This window comes from Mus musculus, chromosome 12 (genome assembly GCF_000001635.26).
Source record: "Mus musculus strain C57BL/6J chromosome 12, GRCm38.p6 C57BL/6J".
In the NCBI taxonomy this organism is placed as follows: Eukaryota; Metazoa; Chordata; class Mammalia; order Rodentia; family Muridae; genus Mus; species Mus musculus.
Genome location: NC_000078.6, coordinates 30,137,119 through 30,157,341, shown reverse-complemented (window position 1 = coordinate 30,157,341; position 20,223 = coordinate 30,137,119). Strand labels below are relative to the sequence as shown.

Here is a 20,223-nt window from a genome sequence, read left to right as displayed (position 1 = left end):
CTGTAAGCATAATAGAGTATTATTAATAGTGTCAGAGGCTAAATACCTAATAAAAAATGAAAAAAAAATAGTGTCAGAGGTTGGCTGTCTCCATGAGGTAGGTCTCAAGTTGGGCCAGTCATTGGTTGGCCATTCTCTTGATCTCTGCTCCATCTTTATTCCTGCACTTCTTGTAGCCAGGACAAATTTCTGGTTGGAGGATTTGTGGATGGATTGATGTTACCCTCCCTCCACTGGAAGTCCCACCTAGCTACAACAGGGGAGCTCTTTAGGATCCTTATCTCCTACTGGTAGAGGTCTCAGCTAGGATCACCCCATAGACTCCCAGAAGACTTCCCAAACTCAAATAGGACCCCACATTGAATCTCCCTCCAAAATAAATAGATATCTGAAGTACTGGGTGGGGTGGGGCTGGGTAGGAGAAGGGTAGGGTGGGGAATAGGGGTGGGGATCAGGAATGGGAAGCTAGGCAAGACTGGAGGAAAGAATGGCACAGCCTTTTAAATGCCCATGCACTTGTGAGGGCTGACAGTGTGGGATATATGACAAGCTAGATCCACACTCAGTGCAGGACTGAGTGTGAGGGAACTGAGCTACAAAGGGAGATGTAGACACTGTGACTTGCCATGAAGTTCCTCTTGGAGTTGACAATGACCCATTGTGGATAATTCAGACCAGTAAGCAAGTAAAAGAGTCATAATGGAAAAAAAATTCTTACTAAGAATGCTCTAAATGTTCTTCTCCAATTGGAACTCAAAACATGTTTCCATAGATTTTCTTATTTGTTGTTTTTTGTCATCTATACTTATGCATAATTCACATAAAATATAGCTCTACAGGCTTATACACAACCCCCAATTCCATGGTACAAAAGCAATGTGCATCCAATTTAAGCCACACTTCAGAGATTACATTTGGCCTTTCCCAAGGCTAGTGGTACACACTGTGACACTTTCTCGTGATTTGGAGCATTGACAGCTCCAGGCTGCCTCTAGGTCACAAAGGAACCCACAGATGTTACCCTGTGCTGTGCGGCTGAGCTGCAGTGGGCATTTGATGTTATCTGGATCACATAGTGTCTGTCCTACATAAAACTATCAAATGTAGAGGGCATCTGTACAAATAATATAAGCCTGAATGTTCCTTGATGTTTGAGACCAGGTATGTGTATGGGTCGAGGATCCCTCTTTCTAAAATGGAATCACAGTCCCCAGGCTGAGATGGTGAGGACAGTGGTAATTCCTTCATTTCTCACCCCCATGGCTAGTCATTGATGAACACACTATCCCATCTTCTCTCGCCAAGTTCTCTTTTATTTTTATTTATTTAGCCACATTTCTGTATTTTCCTCACAGGATTGTTAATAGAATTGAATAATGCACAGAAAACATAATTAGTGTTTTGTCACATGAAAAATGTTAGCATATGTTATATCTTATTATTATTATTATCTGCCTTAATGACTCTTGGGTCTCAGTCATTATCCTCTCTTCCCTGGAGCAATTGAATCCTGTCCCCTAGCTTCCTTCTAAGCTTTCACACAAAGGCTAAGAATGTCATCAGATAGCAGGTAAAACCTATAGCAGGGATTTCTCTATGCTTTGGTAACCTGCTTACCTGACGTTTCATCCAATGTTTTTAAAATGAATGTTTATGGTTTTCTTCTTCTGTGACTATAAAAAGTCATGAAATTTACTACTTCTGAAACAAGGTGTTTGGAGTAATCTGAATCTATTCCCAAGCGATGGTCACTCAAATATGGCTTTAGAATAAATTCTCTTTCAAGTAGGAACTGTACTTTGGTACTGACAGCTACATCCTTTGGGACGGAGTCTTCCAAAACCACATGAGCAGAGCAATGTGAATCCCAGCTGAGAGGGACCTGGAGAAGCCTAATACACGGCTACCACGTGAAATGTGCCATCACTGGCATGCTTCTCACTCGGCCACAAGCGAACCGTTCTGTAATTATCCGTTGGGTTTGTATGATGCTTTGTAAGGTAGTAATCAGGAAAGTAGTTGCAGTGTCTGTTACCTGGAAACACACCCACCTGTTGAAGTAAGTACTAGGGAAGATACAGTGTTACCAGCCATCCCATCTACAGTGTACAGGGAAGGTTCTCCATTAAGCACAGAAACACTGTTTCTGCCTAAATGCTTTCCCAGTCAAAGAAGTTGAGCTCTCTCTGTACTTGAGGCTAGTGGCAGGCCTGTGCCAGGACCCACAGGACATAAACAAAGCTCTACAAAATAAGTACGAACAAACATATTCAACACATTTGCATTTCATCAGTGGGTTATGTGCAATTTCAAACTAATGAAGGCCATGTGTTTAACAGATAAATACAATACTACTTAGGAATAAATCAGAAAATATGAATCAGACATTCTTATACTGCCTAAAAACATCACACTTGTTTAGGATATATTCACATAGAAGGTATTTTTCAAATAAGACTTAATCTGTTCCAGACTCAAAGCTTATTGATTGATTCACTCACTCATCTTAAAAAGACAAATAATGGTAGATGTGATTAGGACCCATCCCATATGCATATCTCTTTTGATAATTTCAGTTTCCAGGATGTGGTTGATGTTACAGTTTTTGTTTGTAAACTGTCTGCATTTTGGAAAGTATTCTTCCCAAATCCAGGTACCATGTTGCAGGTAAACATGAGAAAACAGAAACCTGATGTGTTCCCCAGAGCATTGGACTGTATTAGGGCCAGATATGTGCAAATGCTCTGCTCAGGTAGTCACTGATGAAAACATAATCACTATCCTATGTCGCCCTCAAAAGGAGGCTAGCTAGCACATCTCTTCCCCTGACTCCCTCAAGCCACCCACCCCCAAAGCGCATTGGCAGAGCCTTGGCTAAATTCCAACAGTTTCGCTTGTTGCTTCCGGGCTCTCCACAGGATTGTGATTCAGATTGGCAGGAAAAGCTTACTCACACTGTGGCTAAAAGCACATGGGAGTCTCTCCAAGTCCGTGCAGAAGGCTGAGTTGTGTTGTGGACCCTTCTCCAGAAGATGCCCACTGCCTTTTAGTCCCATCTGATCCTAATTGCCTCTTTCCCTACAGCCCTCCTATATACTGTCGAATCTGTTGCCGTGGAAACAGGTACCTGCTCTGGCCTCTTGCCACCTATTCAGATCATCCTCACTCTTTCAGGGAACTTCCTTTGCCTTCTTCTCCCAGAATGTCTGAGCACAGCATCCTTAGACCCTACCTCACACTTCAGAAATTCATTTCCTAACTTCCACTGGGCCTTTCTATAGGAATCCAAATATGCAAACATGCAAAAAAAATTCCCATCCTACAAAGGAGAGAAGAAAATACTGTTTGGATATTTATAGGTGTGGAACTTTATCCATATACTAGTTTCTCATTGTGTAAAATGAAAAAAAAAATGAACTCAGTCACTGAAAAAACCTGGCATCCAGCTAGAAAACATCTTTCAGTGGTGACAATAGAGAGAAAAACTATTGGAGAGAGGAGGTTCTGTCTACCCCTTATTCTCTGCTGCTAGGTATATGCCTATAAGCTTGATGATATGCAGTGATATCATCATTGTGTCCTGAAGCCATCAGGCCCAAGCAGAACATTTGTGTCCCCATGTCCTATCAGCTCAGGTCAACATATCCAATCTCATTTTCAGGCCATTTTCATGCTAGGCTCTAGATCTACTAGAAACTTCTAGATTTAGCTCAAACCTTCTCCCCAGAATTCACTATGCCAAGTCCATACTGGGATACACACTGCGGAGGTACAAAGCTCTCATTTAAATGGAGTCTCCAAGCTTCTCTGGAGCAATGGTTACCCATATGAGTTTCAATTCCAGTCATATAAGGTCCTGGCATGCACTACAACTTCTCTGCCTTTAGAGACACACACCGTGAGCCATTTAAACACGAAGAATTTCCTGATGCTAAGATGGACTTTTAACAAGGCTTAATATCTACCTGGTGTCCAGAGAGGCCTGGGTCCTTTCATCTCCCTTGCCAGGGTTTCTTCAAGGACACTTTCCAAGTCTTCTATCAAGATGTATTTGCATTGGGGGCGGGGGAGGGGGGAGAGAGAGCAACAATGTCAACTGGCCAGGCCCCCTGGAGCTCCCAGGAACTGGACCACCAACCAAAGAGTACACATGGAGGGACCCATGGCTCCAGCCACATATGTGCACAGAGGATGTCCTGGTTGGACATCAGTGGGAGGAGCAGCCCTTGGGCCTGAGGTTTTTCGATACCCCAGTGTAGGGGAATGCCAGGGCGGGAAGATGGGAGTGAGTGGGGGGGTGGGAGCACCCTCATAGAGGCAGTGGGAAGAAGGGATGGGGTAGGGGGGGTTCTGAAGAGGAGACCTGGAAAAGGGGAAACATTTGAAAGGTAAATAAAGAAAATATCCAGGAGCCCCTGGCTACCTTGCCAGCGGAGTCACATGACACCCGCAAGGGCCCACACAGGATTCCCCACGGGATCCTAAGACCTCTGGTGAGTGGAACACAGCGCCGGCCCCAATCCAATCGCGCGGAACCTGAGACTGCGGTACATAGGGAAGCAGACTACCCGGGCCTGACCTGGGGCACAAGCCCCTTCCGCTCCACTCAAGCCCCGGGCTACCTTGCCAGCGGAGTCGCCTGACACCCGCAAGGGCCCACACAGGATTCCACAAGGGATCCTAAGACCTCTAGTGGGTGGAACACAACTTCTGCCAGGAGTCCGGTTCGAACACCAGATATCTGGGTACCTTCCCTGCAAGAAGAGAGCTTTCCTGCAGAGAATACTCTACCCACTGAAACTAAGGAGAGTGCTACCCTCCCAGGTCTGCTTATAGAGGCTAACAGAGTCACAATAAGAACAAGCTCTTAACAGAGACAACTATAACAGCTAGCTTCAGAGATTACCAGATGGCAAAAGGCAAACGTAAGAATCCTACTAACAGAAATCAAGACCACTCACCATCATCAAAACGCAGCATTCCCACCCCACCTAGTCCTGGGAACCCCAACACAACCGAAAATCTAGACCCAGATTTAAAAACATTTCTCATGATGATGATAGAGGACATCAAGAAGGACTTTCATAAGTCACTTAAAGAATTACAGGAGAGCACTGCTAAAGAGTTACAGGCCCTTAAAGAAAAGCAGGAAAACACAGCCAAACAGGTAGAAGTCCTTAAAGAAAAACAGGAAAACACATCCAAACAGGTAATGGAAATGAACAAAACCATACTAGAACTAAAAAGGGAAGTAGACACAATAAAGAAAACCCAAAGCGAGGAAACGCTGGAGATAGAAACCCTAGGAAAGAGATCTGGAACCATAGATGCGAGCATCAGCAACAGAATACAAGAAATGGAAGAGAGAATCTCAGGTGCAGAAGATTCCATAGAGAACATCGACACAACAGTCAAAGAAAATACAAAATGCAAAAGGATCCTAACTCAAAACATCCAGGAAATCCAGGACACAATGAGAAGACCAAACCTACGGATAATAGGAATTGATGAGAATGAAGATTTTCAACTTAAAGGGCCAGCTAATATCTTCAACAAAATAATAGAAGAAAAGTTCCCAAACATAAAGAAAGAGATGCCCATGATCATACAAGAAGCCTACAGAACTCCAAATAGACTGGACCAGAAAAGAAATTCCTCCCGACACATAATAATCAGAACAACAAATGCACTAAATAAAGATAGAATATTAAAAGCAGTAAGGGAGAAAGGTCAAGTAACATATAAAGGAAGGCCTATCAGAATTACACCAGACTTTTCACCAGAGACAATGAAAGCCAGAAGAGCCTGGACAGATGTTATACAGACACTAAGAGAACACAAATGCCAGCCCAGGCTAATATACCCGGCCAAACTCTCAATTACCATAGATGGAGAAACCAAAGTATTCCACGACAAATCCAAATTCACACAATATCTTTCCACGAATCCAGCCCTTCAAAGGATAATAACAGAAAAGAAGCAATACAAGGACGGAAATCATGCCCTAGAACAAGCAAGAAAGTAATCCCTCAACAAACCAAAAAGAAGACAGCCACAAGAACAGAATGCCAACTCTAACAACAAAAATAAAAGGAAGCAACAATTACTTTTCCTTAATATCTCTTAATATCAATGGACTCAATTCCCCAGTAAAAAGACATAGACTAACAGACTGGCTACACAAACAGGACCCAACATTCTGCTGCTTACAGGAAACCCATCTCAGGGAAAAAGACAGACACTACCTCAGAGTGAAAGGCTGGAAAACAATTTTCCAAGCAAATGGTCTGAAGAAACAAGCTGGAGTAGTCATTCTAATATCGGATAAAATCGACTTCCAACCCAAAGTTATCAAAAAAGACAAGGAGGGACACTTCATACTCATCAAAGGTAAAATCCTCCAAGAGGAACTCTCAATTCTGAATATCTACACTCCAAATGCAAGGGCAGTCACATTCATTAAAGACACTTTAGTAAAGCTCAAAGCATACATTGCACCTCACACAATAATAGTGGGAGACTTCAACACACCACTTTCATCAATGGACAGATCGTGGAAACAGAAGCTAAACTAGGACACAGTGAAACTAACAGAAGTTATGAAACAAATGGACCTGACAGATATCTACAGAACATTTTATCCTAAAACAAAAGGATATACCTTCTTCTCAGCACCTCACGGGACCTTCTCCAAAATTGACCATATAATTGGTCACAAAACAGGCCTCAACAGATACAAAAATATTGAAATTGTCCCATGTATTCTATGAGACCACCATGGCCTAAGACTGATCTTCAATAACAACATAAATAATGGAAAGCCAACATTCACGTGGAAACTGAACAACACTCTTCTCAATGATACCTTGGTCAAGGAAGGAATAAAGAAAGAAATTAAAGACTTTTTAGAGTTTAATGAAAATGAAGCCACAACGTACCCAAACTTTTGGGACACAATGAAAGCATTTCTAAGAGGGAAACTCATAGCTCTGAGTGCCTCCAAGAAGAAACAGGAGAGAGCACATACTAGCAGCTTGACAACACATCTAAAAGCTCTAGAAAAAAAGGAAGCAAATTCACCCAAGAGGAGTAGACGGCAGGAAATAATCAAACTCAGGGGTGAAATCAACCAAGTGGAAACAAGAAGAACTATTCAAAGAATTAACCAAACGAGGAGTTGGTTCTTTGAGAAAATCAACAAGATAGATAAACCCTTAGCTAGACTCACTAAAGGGCACAGGGACAAAATCCTAATTAACAAAATCAGAACTGAAAAGGGAGACATAACAACAGATCCTGAAGAAATCCAAAACACCATCAGATCCTTCTACAAAAGGTTATACTCAACAAAACTGGAAAACCTGGACAAAATGGACAAATTTCTGGACAGATACCAGGTACCAAAGTTGAGTCAGGATCAAGTTGACCATCTAAACAGTCCCATATCACCTAAAGAAATAGAAGCAGTTATTAATAGTCTCCCAGCCAAAAAAAGCCCAGGACCAGACGGGTTTAGTGCAGAGTTCTATCAGACCTTCAAAGAAGATCTAATTCCAGTTCTGCACAAACTATTTCACAAAATAGAAGTAGAAGGTACTCTACCCAACTCATTTTATGAAGCCACTATTACTCTGATACCTAAACCACAGAAAGACCCAACAAAGATAGAGAACTTCAGACCAATTTCTCTTATGAATATCGATGCAAAAATCCTCAATAAAATTCTTGCTAACCGAATCCGAGAACACATTAAAGCAATCATCCATCCTGACCAAGTAGGTTTTATTCCAGGAATGCAGGGATGGTTTAATATACGAAAATCCATCAATGTAATCCATTATATAAACAAACTCAAAGACAAAAACCACATGATCATCTCGTTAGATGCAGAAAAAGCATTTGACAAGATTCAACACCCATTCATGATAAAAGTTTTGGAAAGATCAGGAATTCAAGGCCCATACCTAAACATGATAAAAGCAATCTACAGCAAACCAGTAGCCAACATCAAAGTAAATGGAGAGAAGCTGGAAGCAATCCCACTAAAATCAGGGACTAGACAAGGCTGCCCACTTTCTCCCTACCTTTTCAACATAGTACTTGAAGTATTAGCCAGAACAATTTGACAACAAAAGGAGATCAAGGGGATACAAATTGGAAAAGAGGAAGTCAAAATATCACTTTTTGCAGATGATATGATAGTATATATAAGTGACCCTACAAAGTCTACCAGAGAACTCCTAAACCTGATAAACAGCTTCGGTGAAGTAGCTGGATATAAAATTAACTCAAACAAGTCAATGGCCTTTCTCTATACAAAGAATAAACAGGCTGAGAAAGAAATTAGGGAAACAACACCCTTCTCAATAGTCACAAATAATATAAAATATCTTGGCTTGACTCTAACTAAGGAAGTGAAAGATCTGTATGATAAAAACTTCAAGTCTCTGAAGAAAGAAATTAAAGAAGATCTCAGAAGATGGAAAGATCTCCCATGCTCATGGATTGGCAGGATAAACATTGTAAAAATGGCTATCTTGCCAAAAGCAATCTACAGATTCAATGCAATCCCCATCAAATTCCAAATCAATCCTTCAACGAATTAGAAGGAGCAATTTGCAAATTCATCTGGAATAACAAAAAACCTAGGATTGCAAAAGTCTTCTCAAGGATAAAAGAACCTCTGGTGGAATCACCATGCCTGACCTAAAGCTTTACTACAGAGCAATTGTGATAAAAACTGCATGGTACTGGTATAGAGACAGACAAGTAGACCAATGGAATAGAATTGAAGACCCAGAAATGAACCCACACACCTATGGTCACTTGATCTTCGACAAGGGAGCTAAAACCATCCAGTGGAAGAAAGACAGCATTTTCAACAATTGGTGCTGGCACAACTGGTTGTTATCGTGTAGAAGAATGCGAATCGATCCATACTTATCTCCTTGTACTAAGGTCAAATCTAAGTGGATCAAGGAACTTCACAAAAAACCAGAGACACTGAAACTTATAGAGGAGAAAGTGGGGAAAAGCCTTGAAGATATGGGCACAGGGGAAAAATTCCTGAACAGAACAGCAATGGCTTGTGCTGTAAGATCGAGAATTGACAAATGGGACCTAACGAAACTCCAAAGTTTCTGCAAGGCAAAAGACACCGTCAATAAGACAAAAAGACCACCAACAGATTGGGAAAGGATCTTTACCTATCCTAAATCAGATAGGGGACTAATATCCAACATATATAAAGAACTCAAGAAGGTGGACTTCAGAAAATCGAACAACCCCATTAAAAAATGGGGCTCAGAACTGAACAAAGAATTCTCACCTGAGGAATACCGAATGGCAGAGAAGCACCTGAAAAAATGTTCAACATCCTTAATCATCAGGGAAATGCAAATCAAAACAACCCTGAGATTCCACCTCACACCAGTCAGAATGTCTAAGATCAAAAATTCAGGTGACAGCAGATGCTGGCGTGGATGTGGAGAAAGAGGAACACTCCTCCATTGTTGGTGGGATTGCAGGCTTGTACAACCACTCTGGAAATCAGTCTGGCAGTTCCTCAGAAAATTGGACATAGTACTACCGGAGGATCCAGCAATACCTCTCCTGGGCATATATCCAGAAGATGCCCCAACTGGTAAGAAGGACACATGCTCCACTATCTTCATAGCAGCCTTATTTATAATAGCCAGAAGCTGGAAAGAACCCAGATGCCCCTCAACAGAGGAATGGATACAGAAAATGTGGTACATCTACACAATGGAGTACTACTCAGCTATTAAAAAGAATGAATTTATGAAATTCCTAGGCAAATGGATGGACCTGGAGGGCATCATCCTGAGTGAGGTAACACATTCACAAAGGAACTCACACAATATGTACTCACTGATAAGTGGATATTAGCCCAAAACCTAGGATACCCAAGATATAAGATACAATTTGCTAAACACATGAAACTCAAGAAGAATGAAGACTGAAGTGTGGACACTATGCCCCTCCTTAGAATTGGGAACAAAACACCCATGGAAGGAGTTACAAAGACAAAGTTTGGAGCTGAGATGAAAGGATGGACCATGTAGAGACTGCCATATCCAGGGATCCAACCCATAATCAGCATCCAAACGCTGACACCATTGCATACACTAGCAAGATTTTATCGAAAGGACCCAGATGTAGCTGTCTCTTGTGAGACTATGCCGGGGGCTAGCAAACACAGAAGTGGATGCTCACAGTCAGCTAATGGATGGATCACAGGGCTCCCAATGGAGGAGCTAGAGAAAGTACCCAAGGAGCTAAAGGGAACTGCAACCCTATAGGTGGAATAACAATATGAACTAACCAGTACCCCGGAGCTCTTGTCTCTAGCTGCATATGTATCAAAAGATGGCCTAGTCGGCCATCACTGGAAAGAGAGGCCCATTGGACACGCAAACTTTATATGCCCCAGTACAGGGGAACACCAGGGCCAAAAAGGGGGAGTGGGTGGGTAGGGGAGTGGGGGTGGGTGGGTATGGGGGACTTTTGGTATAGCATTGGAAATGTAAATGAGCTAAATACCTAATAAAAATGGAAAAAAATATTAAAAAAAGAAAATATCCAATAAAAAAAAGAAAGAGGAAAAAAAAGAGATGTATTTGCAAGCTACAGATGACTATACCCTTTGTCTGTCAATCTCTTAACCCACAAGCCTACAAAATGTTTGGTATATTCACAAGGGACCCTCCATAGGTCACCTGTTCTCCCCAAGCTCTTGTGTATATTATCATCAGATTACAGTTTGCAGATGTAAAATCTCCCCAAGGTCCCTTCTGGCTTTAGCCAATCCCCATGTGACATTAACTTTCCTGTTCTAACATCCTATAGAAGACCCTCATCCCACCACACAGTGGTCTGTCTCATTTTCAGTGCTGATTTCATCTCAACACCACCATGTCACTCACCCACATCCATTGGCCAGGTGACTGCCATGTTCACAGACACAGCCATTAAACACTGCAGAGTCCACTTGCCAATTGGCTGACAGTGGTCATTGTAGACTTACTGTTTTTGTAGACTGTGTAAAGGTTATTCTTCTGTTGTTCCAATGCTGATTTTTCCAACCTTATATCATGTTTCAATTCAGGCAAAGCATTGAAATGATTAAGTAAAGAGTCTCCTGTCTCAAGTTTGTATAATCAATTCTTATCATTTATTCTCTGCCTTGTCAATAAATGCTGATCACACAATGGCTGGGCAGAAAAGAGAGTAGGGCAGGACTTCTACTAGCCAGAGGGGAGAGAAGAGGAGGAGGGAGAAAAAGAGGAGGAGGGAGAAAAAGAGGAGGAGGGAGAGTTGGAATTGGAGCCGTGAGGGGAGGGCCTGAGAAGACACCAAGGAAAGAAACATCTGAAACAGAGAGAGCTAGAGTAATATTAACCTGCAAGTATTACGGGATGGAGATAGGAAATAGACAGATTACCATAGCAAGTTAAGGTAGATCATTTAACTGCCTAGGTATGGAGGTGCAGCTTGCAAAAAATCTTAGTTTCTCTGTGTAGTTATTGGGGACTCACTAAGGTAAAGAAATACAGCTGTTGGATTAATTTACTGATTACATTTATATTAAAATAATTCATTTTACAGGTCACAGCTATGTGAACTCCGCTGTAACCAGGCTTCCTGCAGTCATGGTGGTCTTCCATGCCGGGGATTCCCAGGAAGCCGCCAGCATTTCTCAGCCTGAAGTTCATCTCTTCTCCTCCTTGGACACTCCCAGCCTTCACTTGCACTCTTTTATGACACTGTGGTGAGCTCACCATAACAAACACATGAATAGATATGTGTGTATGTCTTTCCATAATGTAACAACTTATGTAGTAACAATAGATTCATGTCAGTCTTACAGAGTAGTCCCGGAGTCCTTAATATAGAGCTGTTAGCAAATACAGATTTTTCCATCTCTGACCATGATTATATTAAGTCTCAAACCACATACATCACACATCATCATCATCATCATCATCATCATCATCATCATCATCATCATCATCATAATAATAATAATAATAATAATGTGTATGTCTGTGTGTGAGAGACAGAGGGAGAGACTGGGGGGAGAGGGGACTAAAGTGGGGTAAAGGGAGCTCCAGGAGGGTTAAAGAGTCCTACTGGATCTTACTAGAGAGCCACAGTGGTTAAAGAGCTAAATTGTAAGACTACGTAGTCTCAGCGTTAAGGAGATTTGTAGCTAAGTCAAGTTATAAAAGTGAGGTGTGGGATTGTGGAGGTCTTTTGAGGCAGACATATACTATATGCCAGTTGGTTCCTTGAAAGACACACATTGACAGTTCTGTGGGTGCCAGCACCCTTCCTCAGTCTGATGTGTTCCATTAGTTCTCCAGTCTTGTTTCTGATGGGGTTTTAATATATCCGTGGGCTAATGCCATGCCAGTTGACCCTGGTAAATTTATAAAATGGTAGTTTTTATTCTTAGGAGTAAGTTATTTGCCAGTCAGTGTCTGGTGAGCGATAGTGGACCAGCAGTGGTACTGACCTGAAAACCCAGAAGCAGAGCCATCCTGCTTTTATGACTGCCCTCAAAATTAAGCCAAATGCGGAGGGCAAAATCACCCAAGGCCACACACAGCCTGAAAGCTTCTGTTTCACACAATGGGAACCACTTACAGCACGGTACAGCCGGCTTGGGACAGGCACTTTCCTCCTCTTCCTTCTGTAGTGCCTTCTTAGCTTTAGAAAACTTACTTTCAAAATGCTGTTATGGAAGAACTGTCAGAGTTACAGAAAATACAGGAAATTGCAAACAGCCATTACAAAAAAACAAAATATTTGTGCCTGGCCCCACATTTATCCGGGAGTAAAATCATTGCAATAAAATCCTTGCTGCCATGATGGGTAACACTTCCCAGGCAGGTAAAGTGGGAGTATGAATTTCCTGTTTTCATGCAAGCAGTGCCTGCCTAGAGTGGAATTGGGTTGATTGAGGGGAGACCACTGACTTCATTCATTCCCCAGACCTCCTGTCCTGGCAAGTCTATAGAAGCCCTGTCTCCAAAAACAAACAAACAAACAAAAAAACAGAAGAGAGTCTTCTTTAAAATTCCTTTCATCCTTTATAGAAACAGAAAGAGCGAAGAAAGAGAGAGAGAGAGAGAGAGAGAGAGAGAGAGAGAGAGAGAAATTGCTTTCTAATCATGTGTCCTTGATGTCAAAAAGTCAAGCAATCTAAATAAAAAGAAAATCCTTTCTAAAAGGTCATCTTCCTACCCCTTTATAAATTTATCATAAAAAGTAATTTCCTTTCAGCTTAAAAGAGTAATTTTATAGCTCATTCACTATAACATATTCTTTTTTTTAATTAGGTATTTTCCTCATTTACATTTCCAATGCTATCCCAAAAGTCCCCCATAACCACCCCTCCACTCCCCTACCCACCCACTCCCCCTTTTTGGCCCTGGCATTCCCTTGTACTGGGGCATATAAAGTTTGCAAGTCCAAAGGGCCTCTCTTTCCAGTGATGGCCGACTAGGCCATCTTTTGATACATATGCAGCTAGAGACAAGAGCTCCGGGGTACTGGTTAGTTCATATTGTTATTCCACCTATAGGGTTGCAGACCCCTTTAGCTCCTTGGGTACTTTCTCTAGCTCCTCCATTGGGGGCCGTGTGACCCATCCAATAGCTGACTGTGAGCATCCACTTCTGTGTTTGCTAGGCCCCGGCATAGTCTCTCAAGAGACAGCTATATCTGGGTCCTTACAGCAAAATCTTGCTAGTGTAGCTCATTCACTATAATATATTCTTATAATGCCCCGGATATTTACTAAAATGTGCCTATCATTCATTCATTCATTCATTCACTCATTCACTTATTTTATCCACCTTTACTCATTCACCCACCAATCTGCCCATATCTTTCGAGTGCCTATGTATGTATTGATACATCAATCTCTTTATCTCCTCACATATCAATCCATGTAACCACCTATCCATCCATCATCCATTCACAGGTTTATCCATTCATCCACCCATGCATTGTGTCTATCCCATATATTCATGTTGATCCATCCATCCATTCATCCATTACCATATTCATTCTTTCATCCCATCCAACTATTCAGGTGCTCATTAATCATCCATTTATCCATCCACTCACACACCCATCCATCTGTCCATCAATCCATTTGTTTATCCATCCACTCACACAATCATCCATTGATCCATTGCCAGAATTCTTCTTCCTCCTTGCTGTTATCTCTCATTGTGACAAGTAATCAGATAACTCCTCTCTGCTCCCACAGATTTACCTCCCATAATCCCAAGTGGATACATCATACCCGCAGAAACTACTTATTTGTCCTCCCGACTGAAATATAACTTCTACAAAGACGTGAGTACACCTTATACACTTCCCAAATACAAATCTTATCCCTAAAGTGTTGTATGCGTATCATTTATTCTGATGCATCAACCTAAGGAATTTCAACTGAGTTCTAAAAGCAGGGTTTACTTACATACTTTTGTGTTCTTTTTTTCTTTTTGCTGTCACAATAGTATATCCAGGTCTACTTAGAAAGAGATTATGTAACCTTTCAAACTGTAATTTCATCTAGACAATGTGGAGTATCTCATTTAGAGGTCTGTGCTTTCATTGCATTCCGGAATTAATCTACTTGATGATTTTACCCCCCTGAAAGTTACTCTTCTAACTCAACAGAACCAAATGCATTCCTGATTCCCCCAGAAAAAGGGTATGCTTATAAGTCAGGGGATGTTTGGTGATAGTCAGATCTTGTCTTGGGGTTTCCTTGCTGTGAAGAGACACCATGACCCCACAGCTTTTACAAAGGAAGGCATTCAATTAGAGCTTACTTAGAGTTTCAGGGGTCTAGCTCATCATTGTCGTGGTAGGAAGCCTGGCAGTATTCAAACAGACATGGTACTGGAGAAGTCGCTGAGAGTTCTACACTACATCTGGACTGGCAAGCAGCAAGAGGAGATGGTGAGGCACTAAACCCAGCTTGAGCTTATAAGACTTCAAGCCTGCCCCCTAGTGACAAGCTTCCTCCACCAAAGCTACACTTACTATGACAAGGCCACACCTCCAATCAGTGCCACTCTCTGTGGGTCTATGGGAGTCCTTATTATTCAAGGCACCACAGCCCTCCCCTCAGGTTCACTTAGTGCCCTTCCTTGTTCACATTCGAGAGGTGTTCTTGGTGAGAAGCTCTGTGTGGCAGTGTGTGGTTCCAGAACTATATCTAGCAACTAAAAATTCTGAGTCTGGCAGCAGTAAGGAGTGTAGGAATGCAGCCTATCTTTCAAAACCCCAAACTGTTCCTATTTTTCCCTTAGACCAACTGTGTACTGTGGTTTTCTTTCCATGAAAAGCATGTGAAGAACCTAGCTGAGCATTATCACACCTGCCAATGTGTATTGATCACAGACTTCCCAGCCTGTAGGAATTTGGGCTGAAATCACCACTCCTGGCTTATAGCCTCCAGAACATGGGAAGAACAGCAAACTGAACTTTTGACCATCTGTTCATCATAGTCCTGCCTGCATATTCTAGAGCTCAAGGACCTAGGGATATCTCACGTCCTGGTATCTCACACCAGGGGATCAGCTTCCTACAGTGTTGAGACGTGAAGATAGATTGGCCTTAATGCTTAATTGCCCCTAGCAACCTCTTGCAGCAGGAAGGTCATTGGCCTTCTAGAAGTGAAAGCCTGAGCTTCCTCTCAATTAAAGGAGGGAGTGTGGGTCAGGAGAGGAAGAGGATGTCAGGACCTCTTCAAAGAAAGCAGACCACTTTGAGCAAGTCTGTCATTTGGAAGATCACAGACTTGGAAGGAACATGAGTGAATTTGTCATCATGCCATTCAATCAGCGCATGACCCTAGGGACAGCGGCAAATTCACTTTCCTATGAGCGTTGGAAGTCATAGGCTGATACAGAGGGAGACACAGATAGGAAGGAGAGAGAAGAGCAGTGCCAGAGTTGGTAGGGAAAAGCTAAAGCTCATGGGCAGCCTTCGGGCACATGATGATGAATGGTCTTCTCTGCACATCCTCCCAGGGGCTTTAATTCATTCTGTGCTAACACTGATGAGCCGTGAGGCACCATTCACTCCCCATGCCCTTAGAAAGGTTGTAGCGGCAGCAAAGCACCTTGCCATCCACGGGATGCTCACCTGAAGCTCATGGCACTGAGGTGTAGATCTGGGACACTGGTAGTGATTTTATCCAGACATCAAGATGAAGTGCTGTTCCAGGGCTCTCAGACACAAGAAAATTAATTGAATGCTGTGTGGAAATGCAGCCCCCTTAGTTTTTACAACCAACTGAGCAGGACCTTGACATTATTTGTCACCGTAAGAAAAGCCACTGTCTTATTTTCTTTCTTTTTAAAATTGGCACATTTATTTTTTATAAATCTCCCAAAGCACTCTAATTTCCAGGTTGTCTTGAAACCTATAAATGAATTCTACATTCTAGAACAACCCTGCAGTTGTTTTTGTTTTTGTTTTTTACATCATCCAGTATCAGCAGTGTCTTAATGCCTACTATAAAGTTGAGCTTAAAGCAGTCAAAGAGAGGTATAATGCCTGTAATTCCCAAACTCAAAAGGTGCTCAGAACATGAGGGTTGCCAGTTCAAGGCCAGTCTGGGCTACATAGTGAAAACTTGTCTTTAAAACCTGGGCTGAGCTTATCAGAAGCATTAGCAAACCAGATGAGGGCATACCATCTTAGGTTGATGGACATGTCAGTCTTTTCCCTTCCCTTGCAGCAACCTCAGCTCACCAAAGTACGAGCAATTATGCCATCTTCTCTGCCTCTTAGGCCAAGGATACAACGGTCATGTTGGGAAACTCTTCTTCAGGATAACCCTGTAAAGGTGAGCTGAACTAGAACTACAAGTTAACAGGTGCAAAGAATTCAGACTCCAGCTCATTTATCCTAATGGCTGCTGGGCCTGATGACAGCACTCTGGATCCAGCTATGGGAGTATGATATGGTGTGGCATGTGATTTAGAACTCCCTGAAAACTCCTGAGAGAGACAAAGGGCCCTTCAACATTCCCACTCCACAGAGCAGCTGTGGAAGGCACACACGGTACTTGAGCATCTGACGTCAAACCGCAGCAGTCAGGTAAGGACTGTCATTTCTTCTCCACAAACAGGAATTTACTGGTTTCCTTAACTGGGCAGTGACACCTGGCTTCCTATGTTTCAGCTGGGGAGGGTGTCCTTGCCCTGCCTGAGAAGGGGTGTCTGCAGACTGACATAGTCCCTGCCAAGAGATTATCTGGCATCCTGGATGAGCAGTTGGTGTATCCAGCTAGAAGTGGGAGTGTACTAGGTATCTCATAAAGAAACAAAAACTTAACACTGCAGTGTAGTTGAGCTGCATGTTGCTAAAAACTGGGATGGGGGAACTTTCTACCCCTCACTCTGCTTGCTCTGCCTTCCACTGTGCCAGATAAAGAGTACAGAAAACAATTCCTTCTCGATCCTAGTACTCAGGGTAAGTGCTTGCTGTCGGTGCAGTCAGTTTCTCAGAGGCTTGGTGGGCCCAAAGCAGGTCATGACTCTAATAGTATACGGATTCATATTTCCAAAATATCCACTTGATCTCTATGGTTATAGGAGAGACCCATGAAAATGGAAAGCTACAGAATGAACTCTTTGCTGACGTGTGAACTGGATATTAAGCCCCTTCTTTTGTCCACTTTGTCTTTGTGAAAACTGTCTATCTTCTAAAGCAACATGGCCAACATGGCTACACGTCAGCGGAACCTAACACCATGCTGAGAAGATGACTCTGGGTGGGTATGGCATATTCTGAATTCCCAGATGAGAGTCACTGTATAGCTTTGGCTCACAGAAAGTTATTTGCCACAGTTCACACCTTTAGACATTAGGAGAGTGTGCAGCCATATCACAGACACTGTGAAAGCAGGCGTGTAAATGGCCGTGAGCCTGACACAGAATCCAGTTATGGCTACATCTCTTTAATTGAATTGAGCTGACTGTAGTTAGTGGCCACATACACAAAAGTCCATAAGCCTTGACTCTATCCTGGACATGGTGCTCACTGGCTGAGATAAATAAGCCAGTACAGCCTGAGGCTCTCACAGGCTGAGGTGCTCACATTACATCTGGACTATAGAAACTGTCATCACTAGAAGTGGTGGTTTTAAAGTCTGTGGGAGAACCACTGTCTATTTATCTCATTTCTGTCAACTTGTGTCTCTTCTGTACATGTGTCTTTGGTTTATTCTGACTTAGGTAAATTGGCAAATTGTACGCTGACCTAGGTTTAAGTTTGAACAAAACCAAATGATTCTTTGAATTCTACCAGATAAGTTAATTAATTTTAATGCAATAAATTATTCATTTTTAAATCCTAGGAAACTTTAAGATGATTCTCAAATGAGCTGGAAGACTGGAGTGACCATTACCACCTCCCCCAACAGGAACATTGTAACTACAGTATGTTCTTTAACCAGGAATGAAACTCCAAAATCATCCTTCATAAAAGCTACCCTGTTCTGGTTTTCCTAGTTCTCCAGTCTGTCTGTTTTTTATCCAGAGATGCAATGCAGGTACTATGTTGTGGTGTTAGCATCGCAGACCCTTAGTTTCCATGGCTTAAAGATATTTTTTCTTAAAATAATCATAATCAAGTTTATGAATGAAAACACACACACACACACACACACACACACACACGGCCAGGCATGGGAGTCAAATACTTCACCATCTTTATTGTATGTAGAACCTAAAAATGACAATATTATGGAGGTGAGGAATAGAAACTAGTGTCAAGGCAGAAATATGAACCAAGGAGATTATGGTCCAAGGTCCATGTTTAAGACAAGAAAATTCTGAAGCCCTAAGATGTAGCATTGTAACCACAGAACTAGAACTTCAAGTAACAGGTACAAAGAATTCAGGCTACAGCTCATGTATCCCGATGACTGCTGGTCCTGATGATATCTATGGAAGTAGGATATAGTGTGATTTATGATTTAGAACTCCTTGAAGACTCCCATGAGGCACAGTGTTCCTGGAAGTTGGTTAAAGATTTTAGGAGATCTCATCACAAAAATCCCAGAATTTGAGTAGAGTTCCTTAGAACAGAATATGAGGAGACAATGTGTCCTATCAATTTTTATGTTAACTTGACACTAGATAAAGTAATCTGAGAAGAGGAAGCCCCAACTAAGAAAATGTCTCTGTAAGATACTGCTGTAGGCAAGCCTGCAGCAGCAACCTCTTCATGGCCTCTGCATCAGTTTCTGCCTCCAGGTTTCAGCCCTGCTTGAATTCCTATCCTGACTTCCTTCAGTGATGAACTATGGCATCCAAGTGTAAGCCAAATAAGCCAAGTTGCTTTTGGTCATGGTATGTCATCACAGCAGTACTAACTTAACTAGTACAGAAGTAGGTACCAGGATAATGAGGTATTGCTATGATAGACCTGACCATATTTTGTGGAAGGACTTTGGTAGTTTGGGCTAGAAGATACATTGAGTGTGGAGAGCTCAGCGAGCTGTTTTGTTGGAGCTTTGAGGATAAGAGTAGTACAGAAAATGAAGGCCTGACTTGTGAAGTTGCAGAGGAAAGCCAGGGCTCTACTAAGCCATTTTGTGTGAAGAACCTATAGTTTCTGGTCAACAGGAGCTGAAGAATCAGCTGAGCTTAACGGGAGGCCAGAACCACTAAAGTAAAACCTTTGACTTACTGAGACAATTGATGCTGGTCAGCTGGAGATTAGAAATTCATGGTGATCGAGACCAGCATCATTGAGGTGGAGTCTGGAAAGTATTTTCTGAGAATCAGCACAGGGAAGCTGCGTTCCAGAGGTAGCTCAAGCTGACAGCTGATCTTGTTAGTGTAAGAGTCACCCAGGTGGTACAGCTTTTGGGTTTGAGAGCATGAAGTGGTCATGGAGAACAGCTGAGGCTTTGCACTGCACAGGCCAGAAGAGACCTCTGGTAAAGTGGTAAAGATGCAGCCTTCGTAGCAGTTGGAGGCTGAGGATTGAAGGAGTCACACAGAGAAGCTGAAGCACCATGGAGTAGCTAGGAGAGGCTATTGGTGGAAGTGCAGCTCAGAATTTTGGAGATGCCAGTATCATGGGACAGGCACCCAGAACAGCAACAACTGTGGAGTGGGGTCTGCCTTAGGTTAGAAGACAAGCTATGTGTGATAC

General features: G+C 42.3%; 1 long non-coding RNA gene across 2 annotated transcripts; it reads left to right on the top strand.

The window, feature by feature from the left end:
• Positions 1 to 11,521: 11,521 nt before the first annotated feature.
• On the top strand, positions 11,522 to 18,895 carry Gm32084. Of its 2 annotated transcripts, XR_381415.3 has the most exons (6): positions 11,522 to 11,791; positions 14,303 to 14,391; positions 16,793 to 16,900; positions 16,989 to 17,154; positions 17,652 to 17,830; positions 18,416 to 18,895. It is a non-coding gene; the product is annotated as a predicted gene, 32084 (long non-coding RNA). The 2 variants fall into 2 exon arrangements; XR_381414.3 differs by having other exon boundaries at positions 16,793 to 17,154.
• Positions 18,896 to 20,223: the final 1,328 nt, after the last annotated feature.